This window comes from Eleutherodactylus coqui, chromosome 1 (genome assembly GCF_035609145.1).
Source record: "Eleutherodactylus coqui strain aEleCoq1 chromosome 1, aEleCoq1.hap1, whole genome shotgun sequence".
NCBI lineage: Eukaryota > Metazoa > Chordata > Amphibia > Anura > Eleutherodactylidae > Eleutherodactylus > Eleutherodactylus coqui.
In genome coordinates this window covers 100,141,622-100,159,417 of record NC_089837.1, presented here as the reverse complement: position 1 = coordinate 100,159,417, position 17,796 = coordinate 100,141,622, and the positions used below count along the sequence as shown (strand labels likewise).

At 45.0% G+C, this 17,796-nt stretch overlaps 1 protein-coding gene across 1 annotated transcript in view; it reads left to right on the top strand.

Annotated features, from left to right (window-relative positions):
* The first annotated feature begins 9,522 nt into the window (after positions 1–9,522).
* Positions 9,523–17,796, top strand: part of LOC136610187 (G-protein coupled receptor 35-like) — a 60,686-nt gene continuing 52,412 nt past the window's right edge. Inside the window, exon 1 of the mRNA XM_066589430.1 lies at positions 9,523–9,679. The gene's annotated coding sequence lies outside the window, so the exon portion shown is untranslated. The remainder of the gene's footprint in view (positions 9,680–17,796) is intronic.

Below are 17,796 nucleotides of genomic sequence, written 5' to 3'. Positions count from 1 at the left end.
GTTCCACTGATCACTTACCACACTCCAGAGCTGTTTCGGGAATGTCTTCCCTTCCAGATCCGCTTCCGGGGCAAATCTTGTGAACCACTCTTACTGAAAATGAGAGAGAGCATCCGCAATTGAATTATCGACCCCAGGCACATGAGCCACAACCACCCAGCTGTTTAAAGACAATGCTTCTAGAACTAGGTAACGCACTAAGTTTACTACCGGTGGTGAGTAAGCTGTCAGCAAGTTGATTACTTGGACTACACCCATGTTGTCACACAGGAACCTGACTTTCTTGTTCCTGAAACAGTCACCCCACAAAACCACTGCCATTACTATAGGAAACAGTTCCAACAAAAATAGATTCCGCACAAAACCGTTCTCCCTCCAAGATGTTGGCCAACGTCCCACACACCACTGGCCCTGAAAATAGGCCCCAAAACCCGAACTGCCCGCCGCATCGGTAAACTGCTCAAGGTCCATGTTATTACATGTCTCCCCCATCACCACCGAACGTCCATTATGATGTTTGATGAAAGAAGCCCAGAACATCAAATCGCCTTTATGGCTCCTTCCTAAACAAATGAAATGATGCGTCGCTCACACCCCAGCTGTAGCTGTTGCCAATCTCCTACAGAAAACTCACCCCATCGGCATTATTCGGCAAGCAAAGTTAAGCTTCCCCAATAATGACACGAAGCGTGATTTTTGTTGACCCCCTGGCTTTCTCCACCACCATCTGCAAATCCTTTAGCTTCTCGTCTGGTAGCCTGCATTCCATAGACAGTGTCTATGGTAATGCCCAAAAAACTTAGACATGTCATTGGGCCTTCTGCCTTTTCAGGTGACAACGGTACCCCAAACCGACGAGCAACCCACTGTAATGTCCCCAACAGGCCCGCACACATCGGTGACCCCCCTGGGCCGATACACAGGAAGTCATCCAAGTAATGAATGACCAAATGGGATCCTGCCGTATCCCTAACTACCGATTCTAAAAAAAATTCTGAAAGCCTCAAAATATGAACATGTGATGGAGCATCCCATGGGCAAACAACGATCCGCAAAATAATCCCCTTTCCAAAAACACCCTAACAGCTGAATACTTTCCGGTGCCACTGGTAGCAAACGAAAAGCTGCCTCAACGTCGGCCTTTGCCATTAAAGCCCCAGCCCCATACTTCCTCGCCCACCTAACCCCAGCGTCAAACGATGTATACACCACTAAACAAAGCTCAGGGTCTATTCCTTCATTAACCGACGCCCCTTTCGGGTGTGATAGGGGATGTATTAACTGAAACTTATTCGGCTCTTTTTTGGGCACTACACCTAAAGATGATACTACAAAAACCTGCAGAGGTGGTTTCTTAAAAGGTCCCACCATACACCCCAACTTAACCTCCTTTTCTAGTTTTTCGATACCACAGCAGGGAACAACTGTGCCGACATCGCCTCCAGGCACTGCATCCCGCGTTCTTCTGCCGCAGCTCTAATCCTCTGAAGCAGGGCTTCCATCTTGGTAAGTCTTGGGACTTCCCTGCTGCAGTCTTCTCTCTGCAGTCTTCTGTCTGGGGACTTCTCCCCTGCTTCTTCTTCTCACCCTCTGTCTTGGGACTTCACTACTCACCCACTTCACTTTTCTTCTCTCTTGCGACTTCAGACTTCACTCGTGACTTCTTTTCTATCTTCTTCTCGGTCTTCTTCCTAAGTAAAATGGCTCTCATTGCCAGGTCACATGATCCTTTTCCAACCATCTCCACCCAGTCACCGCCCCCTTTTCCACCATTCCCTATTTCCAGAAAGCTCTCTGCTTTTGTAATTAACCCCATGCTTGCCTCCTCCTATTGCCTTCCCGGCTCTGGCATTATTCGATTCGAAGCACTGATGTCTCTTCCCCAGTATTGCTGGGGCCACAAGGGCAAATAAAGTTTTTGCGCGTGTTGCAGTGGACAGAAGCCAGTGACACTGGTGTGGATCTTGACTTATGGTTGACTTGCGTTTTTTTAACGCTGCAATATCGTTGCGCTTTTTTAATGAGATTGTCAATAGGACTTTCTAATGTTAAAAACTCATCGCAAGTTTGTGCTTTGCAATTTTTGTGTGATGCGTTTTTAACATTAGAAAGTGCTATTAACAATCACATTGAAAAAACGCAAGTGGGCTTTTACCCACTAGCGTTTTTTGTTTTTTTTAACGCTGCGATATCGCTGCATTTTTTTAAAATGGGAACTTCTAATGTTAAAATAGCATCACACAAAAATCGCAAATGCACAAACTTGCGATTTTTGTGCAATGTGATTTTAACATTAGAAAGTCACATTGAAAAAAACGCAGCGATATCGCAGTGTTAAAAAAAAAAGTGGGTAAAAGCCCTTAGGGTGCATTTACACAGGCGATTTTCCCACGAGATGCACAGAAATCGTACTGGAAAAAACCCTATTGTTTTTAAAGGTGCTTTTACATGTGCAATTTTTCTCTTGCAGTGTTGCGAGAAGAAGCGATGCAAGAGAAAAATTACAGCATAACCTATTTTGGTGTGATTCTGTTGAAGAATTGCCCATTCTTCCCTATGATAGCAGAAAAAAAAAATCGCATGTACTTTTGCTCTCATGGCGAATAATGGGAAATTTTCACAGGCGTGTGATGTAATTTTCTCACAAAATGCATCGCACTCACATAAAAATCTTGGGTTTGCAAGTGCAATATGGGTCCAAGTTTCTCAGACCGATATTGCCCTCGCCCGTGTTTATGCACTCATACAGTTACTTTTGATTTCTGGGTTTGTTCAAGCCTTGATCTCCAGTGACCACTAGATGGCACTTCTAAGTCATGATTACTAGTGATTTTGGTGCTGGAAGTATTTCCAAACATTGTAAAAACACATTTTGTACGCTGACAGGTATATATAATGGATACTTGTTTACACAGTTATCTCATTGGGTTCAGTCCTTTGAGTGTATTTTTTCACGTGATGTGCTATCGCATGAAAAAATATGCAACATGATCTTGTGCACAAAATTTCTGCACCGCAAGCGCCCATTGAAAATCAATGTGATTGTGTAGGTATTTTTTTGTGCGCAGACAAGTGATGGACTTGCGCACACAAATACATGCGGGGCATGTGAGAAATATGTGTGAGCCCAGCCTCACTACATCTTTGTCATGAACTACTACGGTAGTTCTTACTACCAGGTCAGTCCGAAACTTTCCTTTGGGTATTCTCAGCAAATCAGATGTTTCAATTGTTTAACACTTTCATTGCCAGCTGCGGTATTTATGGCACAGTTTTAACTTTTAAGTCAGGGATCAGGATGAAAAGTTTTATTTCCCAGTTTACTAAGGTTGGTTTCACACGGCTGAGATTCTTGTGCAAGATTTGTGCACTGCCAGACCACAATGTGATGCAGGGGAAAAAAATGCCCTCGCATCGCATTGCCCATTGTTTTCGGCGCGATACGATGTTTCTCCATTGAAAACAATGGGAGACACTCTGCGATCCTGGACCGCTACTTCCCTGAAGTGATGCGAGGTGGGTTTGATAAAAAAAAAAACACTGGTACTATAATATATAATAATAATAACTAAAATAAATAAAAATATATCTTGTTATTTGTTTAGGGCTAACTTATTCTGCAGCGCTTTCCAGTGATGTATTTATTCCCCCCCCCCCCCTCCCCAACGCCAAGCTGGGTACTCATTTTACCGAGCTCAGAAAGATGGAAGGCTCGGTCAACCTTGAGTTGGCTATCTGAACCATGGAGGGATTGAACTTGTGACCTTCAGGTTGTGAGCGAGAGCTTAGGACTGCATTTCTGCTGCCTTAGCACTTTGCGTCACACCCAGAGTGCTAAGGCAGCAGATTTACTGTATATACAGTAAATGCAGTAATCCATGTTACTCTACAACAAAACCAATCAGCACTTTGTGGTGAACTATATGTTATATTTACCACTTTGTATGAAGCATTTCATTTGAATGGCCATCCTATAATACTACATTTCCCAAGCTGTGGTCACTACAGAAAAAATGTCTGGCTGGCCATGACATAACCAGCAAAATCAGTGATTTGCTGATATTCCAGAAGCAGGAGCCAGGGCGATCAGTTGTTTACCCCGGGCAAAAAAAGTTGCCTCTGATGAGCAATCTCTTTAAAGGGGTTGTCCCGCGAAACAAAGTGGGTCTATACACTTCTGTATGGCCATATTAATGCACTTTGTAATGTACATTGTGCATTAATTATGAGCCATACAGAAGTTATAAGAAATTTTTCACTTACCTGCTCCGTTGCTAGCGTCCTCGTTTCCATGGAGCCGTCTAATTTTCAGCGTCTAATCGCCAAATTAGACGCGCTTGCGCAGTCCGGGTCTTCTTCTTTTCTCAATGGGGCTCCGTGTAGCTCCGCCCCGTCACGTACCGATTCCAGCCAATCAGGAGGCTGGAATCGGCAATGGACCGCACAGAAGCCCTGCGGTCCACCGAGGGAGAAGATCCCGGCGGCCATCTTCAGCAGGTAAGTAAGAAGTCGCTGGAGCGCGGGGATTCAGGTAAGCGCTGTCCGGTGTTCTTGTTTAACCCCTGCATCGGGGTTGTCTCGCGCCGAACGGGGGGGCTGTTGAAAAAAAAAAAACCCGTTTCGGCGCGGGACAACCCCTTTAAACCCCAGGGTCCTAAAACACTTGTCTTTTTTAATCTTCTGCTATAATAGCCTTGTGTGACTGTTAAACAACAGGACAATATATTTCATGTATGTTGTGGTACCCCCTGGGTCATTCACTCATGGACCACCATCTCTCCTTCATAGTATGGGTGGCACTGGCAACACATTAGGAATTCACTGTACACTGTAGCTTTAATAAAAAACTGGGTTCACCAGCCTTTCATTACAGCAGTTCAGCAGTATTCACACTGTTGTAACAGGCATCACAGTGCACATGGCAATACAATCCCTGGCCGTCTAGCCACTAGCATAGGATTTTTAGTTCTAACTATCAGGCCTGCTACCTAAACGTATCCCAGCAATATGGCAAAGTCCACACCATCCCATTCAGGAAGTGATCTCGGAGGCATCTTCCCTGTCGATACCTTGCAGCTTGTCAGCCTTAAACACACATTCCCTCCAGGGGTCCCAGGGCAGCCAATCTCCATGCCATCCTCTCTAGACCTTAAAGGGGTTCTGTCATTAAAAAAAATATTCTATACTCACCTATTCCTCCCCAGGCAGTCTACTTACCTCATCTTCTTCCCGCCGATCTCCTGTCTCCTGCAGTCCCGGGGGGTGGGGGTCACCTCACCTCCAGCCGGCTGATTCTTCAGCTTCCTGTGACGAAGCGCACATTCACAGACAGTCTTCTTCCTGACTGGCAATGTACGCTATGTCACTAGTTCACAACCTAGCAGGGAGTGCCGAGCTATTGCAGAGACTGCGCATGCACGCTGTCTCTGCAATAGATCAGCATTCCTTTCTAGCCAGTGAACACAACGTCACAGGAATGTGATCTTCACTGACCTGCAGGAAGAAGAATGCGGGGAATGCATGCTTCATAACAAGGATAAGAGGATCTGGCGGCTTCAAGTGAGGTGACCGGGGAGACTGGAGAAGATCAGCAAGGAGAATATGCAGTAAGGAGTCTGTCTGGGGAGGAATAGGTGGGGATAGACTTTTTTTTTAATAACAAAACCCCTTTAATCACTGACTGACAAGTATTTGTGTCATAATTTTGACTATTTTCATTGATTTGGAGGTATTTTTGTAGGAACAGCACAAATGTGTTAATTCGCAGGACAAATGCCATTGTCAATACTTAATGTTTTAAAGTATAGCGGTTGTTTTGCAAAAGTAAATTGTTAATATTAATGCGGTAGCTTGTGTAACTGGAAATCTTAAGCGCCATTTCTCATAATATACATCAGTTTTGAGCTCCATCTGGCAGTTGGAATTTAATGCTAAAACTTTACCCTAAGATTACTATTAGCAGATGAAACAAATTGGGAAGGTGTCTTACTGTATAGCTGCCACTTCAGTTTTTGCCTCATCTCTAATACTAATACTATAACCTTAGTGTACCTCTTAAGGACGGAATATTCCATAGCTGCTTTGGGGAATATTCAGCACCAAAATCCGTACAGCTAATGTGCAGCTCATGATACACAATTGAAAATAGTGGAATTTTTCTGGCAATTCCACATCTAAATTTGCAGTTAGTTAGCAATGTAGATTTTGGCGTACCAGTATATTTCAACGCTGTTGTGAAAAATTCTGTCCCATGTGAAAGGTCCCTGAGGGATAAGTAAAGCAGCTTATATCAAATAAGTGAGTGCTATCTTGCATTCTAATTCAGAACATAATGGCATCGCTGAGTTCAGTACTGACCACCAGCCTTTCTTGTGGTGTCCTGTTTGAGGGGCATTCAGTTTTGAGATGTAACGTCTTTTGCATTTGGTTTAGAAGCAGGTCACTTAGGTTGTCAACTGGAGTTGAAATTGCAATGAATCATGGGATCCCATTAAAATTATTGTTCAATAATGCTTCATAGACAGTTATGTCAGTTACACAGGATGGAAGAACAATGGGGCAATGAAGAATTAGCAATTGAGTAATGTAGAAGGAGAAACTTTATTTCCCACAAGTAAACATTATGACATGGATTCTGCAAGACGTGTAGCAGGAAGGACAATACCGGATGGCATTGCAAGGGATGTCATGTAATCACAGGACCTCAGAACCACAAAACTTAGATAGAATCACTGCTCCATTGGGACACAAACGCTATAACTACTGTAGTTTGCTTTCACTCATTCCTTGATCTTTCTTTTCTTGGTTCCCATTTATCGGCATTCATTTTTCTACTATTGCCTTTAATCATCCTATGTTATCACTAAGTGCTAGGAAACCGACCTGCTCCTGCCTGATTGCAGGAGCAGAGGATTTAATCTTGCACCGTATTTCTGTTATTGGGTGGGATTTTAATGCCCGGGACCAAGCGCTTGGCCTTTAAGGGGTTAATCAAAACGTTGCCGGGAATTTTGACATACAATCTAACAGGACCTAATGAAAGTGGCCATTTTTTTCCAGTGGGCCACCACGCTAATTGTTTGATGGTGGTCTGTTTTTCTCCATTTTTAAATAGGGCTAATATTTATAATAGTGATGTCTTATGTAGCTAGAGGGCGACAGCTACTCTGTATTCCCTGTAACTGTACTCCTAAGTGTTCTGTAATATTAAATTGTAGACATTGAACACTTGGTTTTCACATCCTGACACAATAAGGTTAAATACTCGCGTATAAAAAGACAGAAGTATTATAGAGGTGACCCCTTTATTGGCTAAGCAGAAAAATGATACATGCAAGTTTTTAAGGCTACTTAATACTCCTTCATCAAGCTTAAGCAGCTGTCACACTCACGCTTACGGTTCTGCTTTCCTGCTCCGTTCAGGGAGCAGGAAAGGGAAATGTCCACGGTCCAATTGCCCCTGTCACTGGGCGGCACCAAAACAACACCAGGTGGACCCCATTAACTATAATCAGGTTTGTTCACTTTCCACCCAGCTGCCCGGGCCTTGGACATGTAAGTATTTGCGCATGAACAATGTTTGAAGAGCCATGTAATCAGTGGGTCACACGTGTGTCAACACATTATTTTAATATCTGCGCACACAGGGTCAGTTCACACGCGCCTGACACTCCCTTTCTGTGGAATTCATTGGCTATTAAAGCCTAATAAGGTCCAGCTGTCTTTTTTTCTTGAGTTTTACACGGTGTTTCATCCTTCCTTTTGTGCATATTTGCGCATCTCCTATAGATTTCTAGGGGCTACTGCTGCACAAAATGCAGGAAAATAGAGCAGGACCTATTTTTTTGTGTTCGCATGTCACACTTATGAGTACAAATCCGTTGAAATCAGTGGGTTCTAGTCTCTGATAAGCACACAAAGATTTTTCATGCGCAAAAACGCACGCAAACACAGCCGCGTGAAGGAGCCTTCAGTCAGATTATAATTGAGGAAACATCTATACATAACAGAACAGACAGTGTGATTAATTTACGGCTAGATAGGCTAGATCTTCCAAAAAGTTATATGCAGCACAGATTGGCAGTGTCTGTGGGATTGTAGGGCAAATGTGGTTTCAAGTTAGAACAGTCCAGGACAGGCCGCTGCAATCAGAAGGCCCATTGTACAAAACTGCTGAGTGAAAGCAACCCTCCGGTTTCAGGACAAAATATGTCCCGGGACCAAAGAAGGAGCGGGGAATATTACCTGCAGCTGTTCTTCTCTACTGTCCCTCCAATCTGCTGGTTTTGGGGCCTGTTTTCAGTCTTCCAAGATGGCTAACACAATCTTCAGACTATTTAAATCCCCATAGTGCATTTAGAGTGTTAGAGCTTATATCTGCTCCCTTATTGGCCAGAATTGCTCATGTAATCAGCATTGGCCAATCAGAGAGCATGCAAAGTATGCCTTAAGTAATTTGAAAATTGCCGCAGACATCTTGGATGGCTGAAAACAAGACCTCAAACTAAAAAATCAGAAGAGTGTTAGAACATAAAAAAAACACCTGCCAGTAAATCCCCACCACCACCAATATCCTCTTCCTATCTTGGGAAAGAATTTTGTCCCGAAACTGGATGGTAGTTTTAACTTAAAGGGGTTGTCCCGTGAAAGCAAGTGGGGGTAAGCACTTCTGTATGGCCATATTAATGCACTTTGTAATATACATCGTGTATTAAATATGTGCCATACAGAAGTTATTCACTTACCTGCTCCGTTGCTGGCGTCCCCGTCTCCATGGTGCCGTCTAATTTCAGCGTCTAAGCTCCCGATTAGACGCGCTTGCGCAGAAGGGTCTTCTGCCATCTCTTCGCTCCGGCACGAGCCGGCATTCTGGCTCCGCCCCCTTGTACGCGGCATCGCGTAGCTCCGCCCCGTCACATGTGCCGATTCCAGCCAATCAGGAGGCTGGAATCGGCACATGTGACGGGGCGGAGCTACGCGATGGCGCGTGCAAGGGGGCGGAGCCAGAACGCCGCTGCTGCTGGACCGCATGAAGGCCTCCTGGAAGCGCGATGCACCGTGGGACGGGACAACACAGGCGCCATCTTAGCTGCTGAACTTTATAAGTTATTATTTCATCTCAACAGTAAGTAGGAAGCGGTTTTTAAACGGTTTAAAAGGCTGCTTTATGCCGGGGGGTGACTGGGGGAATGTGCAGATTTAAAATTTTGCGGGTTTGGCTCGGGACAACCCCTTTAAAGATTTTTATACACACTATTGATTACAAGAAAGTAAACATATCAGCTGAAAAGGCTTGCATTTTGCAGAACTCAAAACATTAGCCTGGTATCTGTATCTATATTTGGCATCTGGCAAAACAGGAAACGCATTTCATGATGTGATGGCAATACTTAAGATCAGTTGATAAAAATGCACTTTTTATTACATTTTTACGCCTCTAGTTCTAATCTCATTTCCTTGTAAAGGTGTCATATTCACAGCAGATGACATTTCAGTCTTGTTTTTGGGTTATAGTACCTTGGAGCAAGATAGTCTGCAAGTGATGTCAATGAACTGAAGGATCCCTGACGAAAGACTAACTTTACAACTAAACAGTCAAAACTGCATCCTAGAAGCAAGAAAGTGCTACTAAAAGAAAAGGTTTCAGAAGTTCCCACTATAGCAGTAGCGTCTCCAGAAGGTAAGGACAGTTACACTCGGGGTGAGCACAGACCCTTCTTCAGTCCAATTTTTGAACTGCAAAATCGATCTGAAAATCGGGCGGAAATAGCACCCATTCATTTTAATAGGTGTAATCACAGGGGCTCTGTTTTTCCTCAGACGACTAGTCCGAGTAAAAAAAAAATGCTGAAAATAGTACATGTCAATGTGTGGTGTCCCGTAGATCGGTCAGCACATGGACCGGAAGAGTGTGTGCTGTCTGATCCAAGTTGCACACGAGAATCTCACGCGCAACCTTTTACACGTCTGTATGCATGAACCCTTATTATAGGGATCCCCGTATGTAAAACTTAACATATATTATATAGTCTGTTTATTTAACATATTAGTTTGAGAATTGAAGGTATGTCAAGGGTCAAAGGGAAGGGCCGAGGGTCAATGAAAGCCATCCATGCAGATTCCTAGCATGCTGCGATCCCCCCCCCCCCCCCCCCCCCCCGCTCGCGGAGTTGAATTGCGATTGCATGTACAGGAGGAAGTTATTTTCTATAGCACACTATGAACGGCATTTGCTTCATATGTGCAGTGCAGACACCGACTGCGGATTCTGCAATGCAAATCCGTTCGTGTGCAGCCGACCTTAACCTCTTAACCTGCCTTGATATATTTCCTTCTTAGTTCAGGTATCTTGGTGGAAGATTTTTCCTTCTTCATCGCTGACTGCTTCTAGGTTATCAAGAAAGAAATCCAGGTGAGAATCTAGAAAATGCGTTTTTAAAGGCATTCGGTCAGGAAGGGTATGGTTTCTCCTTAGGAAGAGCACCTAGAAGGTGTGAGGAGACTTATTAGACTATTGCTGCTCCTCTAGGAAATATGCGAATGGGAAGCTTGAATAACCATACACAGACAGCTGTTTCGGGGTGTTTGCCCCTCATCAGTGTGCAGTAGGTTTGTGGCTTGGCTACTGAGAGGCCTATAGACATGGGTCAGGAAGGGTATTGCTTTTCCTTAAGGAGAGCACCTAGAAGGTCTGAGGAGACTAAGAGCTCCTTCACACTGGCAATATCGCCACAAGAAAATCAAAATCCCATCGTTCCTGTGACTTTTGAGCATCAGCTGTGCTCTTTCCTGAGAAAACCGCATAGCATCGCACAAAAATAGCAAGTTTGTGCATTGCAATGTGATAAAAAAGAGGCTCCATAAGTAACATGGGGATAAAAATAAATAAATTAATTTAAAAAAAAATAAAACCATTGAAAATCATTGATTTCATAATTCTGTGTTTTCACTCATTCTTGCATTGTTCAACAATCACATTTGTGAAGGTGGCCTTATAAGCCCATGCATGCTCCTCTGGGAAATATGCTAATAGGAGGCTAAAACAATACCTCTGCAGCACCGCCTATGGGAAGGTAGCATTCCTGCAAGTCAATGTCAGACCTTATTCGGGACACAAGAGTTTGGGCTACTTTAACAGGGGTGGAATTAATCTGTAAGACACTCCGCATGGTACATTTCACCCAAAATCCCTACGAATACCTGCAGAATTTTATGCAGAATTAAAAATGGCTTAAATCTGTCTGCAATTCCTCATCAAAATTTACCCTTAGACCTGTGGATTTTGGTAGAGAATTCCACAGCGGCAATTTAAGCTGCTTCTTGTGGTATAATTCTGGCCAGGTGAATAATTGCCATGTGGCAAGCTCTTTGTTGTTTAACCTTTTTGTAAAACCAGAATCACTCAGTAGTTTTCTTTTCTAAGGGCCAACAAAGACTACTTATTTGAGTTTTGCATCACTTATTTTTAGGCTGGGTTCACATAGGGTGGAATTGCCACAGAATTTCCGTGTGGACTTGGTGGTGGTGGTGGCTACTTTGCGCAATATGCAAATTACACAAAGGTAGTTCATGAAAGCAATGGCATAAATTCCATCTGACGCCAGTGCCATTTTTGTGTGATGTGGGTTTGAAATAAAGAGGTAAGTCCAAACAGGTTGCAGTAAAACCGAAGGCACACAGTTTTGACTGATTCTTGCAGATTTACAAAGTGAAATTCAATTGGCTGGTTCAGCAAGCAGTGTCAACTTTTACTAGGTTCCAATACACAAAACAGCATACAGTGATTCCTGAATTCTCTCAATCTTGCAAGCCGAAGTCTCCAGACTGGATTAAAGGGGTTGTCCCGCGCCGAAACGGGGTTGTTTTTTTTTTTCAATAGCCCCCCCGTTCGGCGCGAGACAAACCCGATGCAGGGATAAAAAAAACAAAACGGGTAGTACTTACCCGAATCCCCGCGCTCCGGTGACTTCTTACTTACCTTGTGAAGATGGCCGCCGGGATCTTCACCCTCGGTGGACCGCAGGTCTTCTGTGCGGTCCATTGCCGATTCCAGCCTCCTGATTGGCTGGAATCGGCACACGTGACGGGGCGGAGCTACGAGGAGCCGCTCTCTGGCTCGAGCGGCCCCATTCAGAAGGGAGAAGACCGGACTGCGCAAGCGCGTCTAATCGGGCGATTAGACGCTGAAGATTAGACGGCACCATGGAGACGAGGACGCCAGCAACGGAACAGGTAAGTGAATAACTTCTGTATGGCTCATAATTAATGCACAATGTACATTACAAAGTGCATTAATATGGCCATACAGAAGTGTATAACCCCACTTTGTTTCACGGGACAACCCCTTTAAGTCCTGACTGTCTGTGAAAGTTATCTGTGGTGAGTCGAAGGAAATAGCATTGGATTGCGGAAGGGCACACTGACTATTAGCTGCATAGGGACCATTTAGACTCGAGACTAGGTTGGCCACTCTCTGTCCAGCTTCCGCGGGGCCTGCCCTGGATCGGGTTTTCTTCCAGCAAGGATGAAATAGTCTCTGCACTCCTGTTAGGTGCTGCTGGGTACCCATTTCTACCCGATTCCCGACTCTTCACTGTCCCACTGTGCTGCTCCATCTGGACAAGCTCCTCACCCACACATGCTCTCTCCGACTTCCAATGCTACACTCCTTTCTCTGCTGACTCACTTCCTCTACCACACCCTGGCTTTTTCCCTGGCCTTATTTGACTCCTTCCACTCCACCAATCAGAAAATTATATGCCAACAGCCAATCAGAGCTATGCAGTTGCTAGGCAGACTAGCTGGTTAGCTTGTTACACCTGGAAACAGAACTGTTCCCCAGGACTTAGTAACCATTTTGACTACCCTGTAGGGCCCTTCGGGCCACTACATCAGGGATGGCTCACATTGGTGCAGGACACACCTGTGCTATGATAAGATCTGGTGCACTCCTATAGAGCCTCTGGTGCACAAATGCTTACCAAAATAAAGCCTGTTGCGTTTTTGCTTCTTTTGCATGTGCGAAATACATGCACAAAAGTGCAAGTGAAAATGATCCCATTGAAAACAATGGGTTTTAATCTCTGCATATTACATATGCAAATTTTGTGCACACTAATGCCCACACAAATACGCTTTTGTGAAGAAGCCTTTAATCATCTAGATTGGTTAAAATAGACAAAACTTTTCACAGCAAGTTGATAGCAATAGTGAAGTTTTTCTCAGTGGGATGTTAGTCTGTCATGTAGCCAGATACAGTAGATCTTACTCATGTACAAGACTTTCAGCATTTACTGTAAATGTTAAGGGGAAGTACAAGTGAAACAGAAATTCTACAGAAACCATCTTCCTTGACAGTATATTTTCTATTACTCAGATCAAAGTTCACTTTGTTGCAACATTGCTGCTAGAGATGAGCGAACGTGTCCGTAACGGACACATCCGCACCCGGACACCGGCTTTAGTGAACACTGCAGTGTTCGCGCGTAAGTGTCCGGGTGCCGCCGGGGGGCGGGGAGATGCGCGGCGGCGCGGGCGGCAGTAGCGGGGAACAGGGGGGAGCCCTCTCTCTCTCCCTCTCCCCCCCACTCCCCGCCGCACCCCCCCCGCGCTGCCACGGCGGCCCCCGAACTTTTTCGCCCGAACACCGAGGTGTTCGCAAAGTTCGGTGTTCGGGCGAAAAAGGGGCGGGGCCGAACGTGTTCGCTCATCTCTAATTGCTGCCTGTTTTATGAGACATCCCGGTCTAACAAAATGCATTTACCTGTTGTTACCTGTCTGTATCCCCAGTTTAGATCAGGAACCAAGGGTGGCATACAGGAGCACAATGGTAAAATACCCAAAATGTCCACTTCTCGTTGGGAGGTACCCAGACTAGTGCATATGAGTTTTACATTATGTGTAAATGGTTAATACACTTTTATTAGTAGAGCTTGTAGAAATCAGAACTGACCTTGCAGGGGAAAGTATATGCTTGATTTCAAGGCTATGCTCTAATGGGGCATTTTTTGCAGTGTTTCGGCTATGGTTTTTGCCATTTTTTTGCCAAGAAAATAATCCCAAGTGTGAACTTACACTAACTATATGTTCACATACACTGAAGATTTGCATAGGTTTTAACAGACCCCATTTAGATACATAGAACAGTGGCAGAAACTTCTGCAACAAATTTGCCACATGTGAATATACCCTGAAGCTTTTTCAAATTGTTATTATTACATAATTTTAGATATAAAAGTAATACAGATATAAGTTAATATACAAATGGAACACATGCAAGGCAAACCCACATGTAAAATGCACAAGTGAGATTTTTAGATCCTTTGGTGCTGGCATAGTGTTCATAGTTCTAATTCTAGAAGTGCCGCCCATGGCGGCAAACCACACAACTGCAACGTGGCCTGTCGATGTCTCGCTGTTTTTCCCATTCACCAGGCCCCAACCTTCAAATCTCTTACCAGTAGTACAACTATCTTCTTCAGTTACTTACATATAAAAGACTGCCTGACGCTGTGTGTGCTCTGCATAGCCTAGCTCCTACCCCATAGCTGGCTATTACAGATGGGGAAGGAGTTGGCCTGTGTCAAGAGCACCCAGCATCAGGCAGTCCTGTGCATGTGAGTAGCTAAAAAAAATGGTCGTACTGCTGGCCAGAGATTTGGAGCCAGAGAGAGGGGATTATTACAAATTGGGGCCACAGAGGAGGCACTGTTGCTCACTGGAGCTATAGAAAGGGCATTAGTACTGTGTAATAGTACTAAGAGTTTAATTGGGAGTAGTGGCCAGATAGAAATTTGTTTGCAGAGATGGGTCATGGCAGAAAGAAGTCTTCATAGCGGACTGGGCCTGGATAGAGAAGAAAAAGGAAAGTGAACAATGCCAACTAAAGGAGGAGTCATTTATGATAGGTAGGTAACGTTCCCTGATGCAAACACCGAGTTATGACTGACTCCTAGGGTGATGTCACATTGGGACGTTTTCTGTGATAACTTTGCTGTAATCACTATCACTGTGTAGAGCTGGTATGCTATGGGGCTTTATGTGTTCTATGTATGCCCTTGATCATATCATGACATCTTGATTTTACAGATTGGTGATGTGGTATGTGAAGCTGAAAAAGTATGTCCATCCAGTTCAGCCTATTACCCCTTCCACCCCAATGTTGATCCAGAGCTAGCTGAAAAGCCCCAATGAACTAGAAGCCAGTTTTCCTCATTTAAGGAAACAAATTCTTTTCAACTTCAACCTGGATCACAAACCCTTTGGATATATAGTGCCTATCGAAGACTGTAAGTCCTTACAGATTGTATCTCTGTACATGAAATTGCAGCATAGTATAGAACTGCCAGAACTCTGTATGACACTATACTGGCTATGTGTACGCAGCTCTTCTGTCTGCATCATGCTTAGATATATCATTTTTAGTCACTTTGTCTTGTGGTTGAGTTAAAGGTCTTCTGCCTGCTACATCAGTGTATGGGAATTTTTCAGTCCTTCTAAACCGCTAGTGGAAGAAGTTCATTGCTTATCACTAATGTCTAAACTGACAAAGTTCTCACATTTCATGTAATTAAAAATTAAGGAAGTCAGAGTTATATATGGATTAGTTGACCTGTTTCAGTTCCTACTAGAGATGAGCGAGCACCAAAATGCTCGGGTGCTCATTACTCGGGACGAAATTATCGCGATGCTCGAGGGTTCGTTTCGAGTAACAAACCCCATTGAAGTCAATGGACGACCCGAGCATTTTTGTATATCGCCGATGCTCGCTAAGGTTTTCATTTGTGAAAATCTGGGCAATTCAAGAGAGTGATGGGAACGACACAGCAACGGATAGGGCAGGCGAGGGGCTACAGGTTGGGCTGCATCTCAAGGTCCCACTATTAAGCCACAATAGCGGCAAGAGTGCCCCCCCCCCCCCCCCCAACAACTTTTACTTCTGAAAAGCCCTCATTAGCAATGCATTCCTTAGCTAAGCACCACACTACCTCCAACAAAGCACAATCACTGCCTGCATGACACTCTGCTGCCACTTCTCCTGGGTTACATGCTGCCCAACCCCCCCCTGCACGACCCAGTGTCCACAGCGCACACCAAAGTGTCCCTGCGCAGCCTTCAGCTGCACTCATGCCACACCACCCTCATGTCTATTTATAAGTGCGTCTGCCATGAGGAGGAACCGCAGGCACACACTGCAGAGGGTTGGCACGACTAGGCAGCGACCCTCTTTAAAAGGGGCGGGGCGATAGCCCACAATGCTGTACAGAAGCAATGAGAAATATAATCCTGTGCCACTGCCATCAGGAGCTGCACACGTGGGCATAGCAATGGGGAACCTATGTGCCACACACTATTCATTCTGTCAAGGTGTCTGCATGCCCCAGTCAGACCGCGTTTTTTTATAAATAGTCACAGGCAGGTACAAATCCGCAATGGGAATTCCGTGTGCACCCACAGCATGGGTGGCTCCCTGGAACCCACCGGCTGTACAAAAATGTATCCCATTGCAGTGCCCATCACAGCTGAGGTAACGTCCGATTAAATGCAGGTGGGCTTCGGCCCACACTGCATGCCCCAGTCAGATTGGGATTCTTTAGCAGTAGACACATGCAGTTACAACTCCGTGTGCACCTACAGCATGGGTGGCTCCCTGGAACCCACCGGCGGTACATAAATATATCCCATTGCAGTGCCCAACACAGCTGATGTAACGTCAGCTTTAATGCAGGTGGGCAAAAAATTAATTGGATTAGACTGTAGGTGAGGGCCCCAAAAAATTGGTGTACCAACAGTACTAATGTACGTCAGAAAAATTGCCCATGCCCAACCAAGAGGGCAGGTGAAACCCATTAATCGCTTTGGTTAATGTGGCTTAATTTGTAACTAGGCCTGGAGACAGCCCAGTTAAAATAAAAATTGGTTCAGGTGAAAGTTTCAACGCTTTTATGAGCATTGAAACGTATAAAAATTGTTTACAAAAATTATATGACTAAGCCTTGCCCGTTCGGCGTGATTACGTCAGGTTTCAGGAGGAGGAGGAGGAGGATGAATATTATACACAGATTGATGAAGCTAAAAGGTCCACATTTTTGATGGTGATAGAGAACAATGCTTCCATCCGCGGGTGCAGCCTACGTATTGTTTAGGTATCGCTGCTCTCCGTTGGTGGAGAAGAGAAGTCTGGGGAAATCCAGGCTTTGTTCATCTTGATGAGTGTAAGCCTGTCGGCACTGTCGGTTGACAGGCGGGTACGCTTATCTGTGATGACTCCCCCAGCCGCACTAAACACCCTCTCTGACAAGACGCTAGCCGCAGGACAAGCAAGCACCTCCAGGGCATACAGCGCGAGTTCAGGCCACGTATCCAGCTTCGACACCTAGTAGTTGTAGGGGGCAGATGCATCACGGAGGATGGTCGTGCGATCGGCTACGTACTCCCTCACCATCCTTTTACAGTGCTCCCGCCGACTCAGCCTTGACTGGGGAGCGGTGACACAGTCTTGCTGGGGAGCCAGAAAGCTGTCAAAGGCCTTAGAGAGTGTTCCCCTGCCTGTGCTGTACATGCTGCCTGATCTCTGCACCTCCCCTGCTACCTGGCCCTCTGACCTGCGCCTTCGGCCACTAGCGCTGTCGGACGGGAATTTTACCATCAGTTTGTCCGCCAGGGTCCTGTGGTATAGTATCACTCTCGAACCCCTTTCCTCTTCGGGTATGAGAGTGGAAAGGTTCTCCTTATGCTGTGGGTCGAGCAGTGTGTACACCCAGTAATCCGTAGTGGCCAGAATGCGTGTAACGCGAG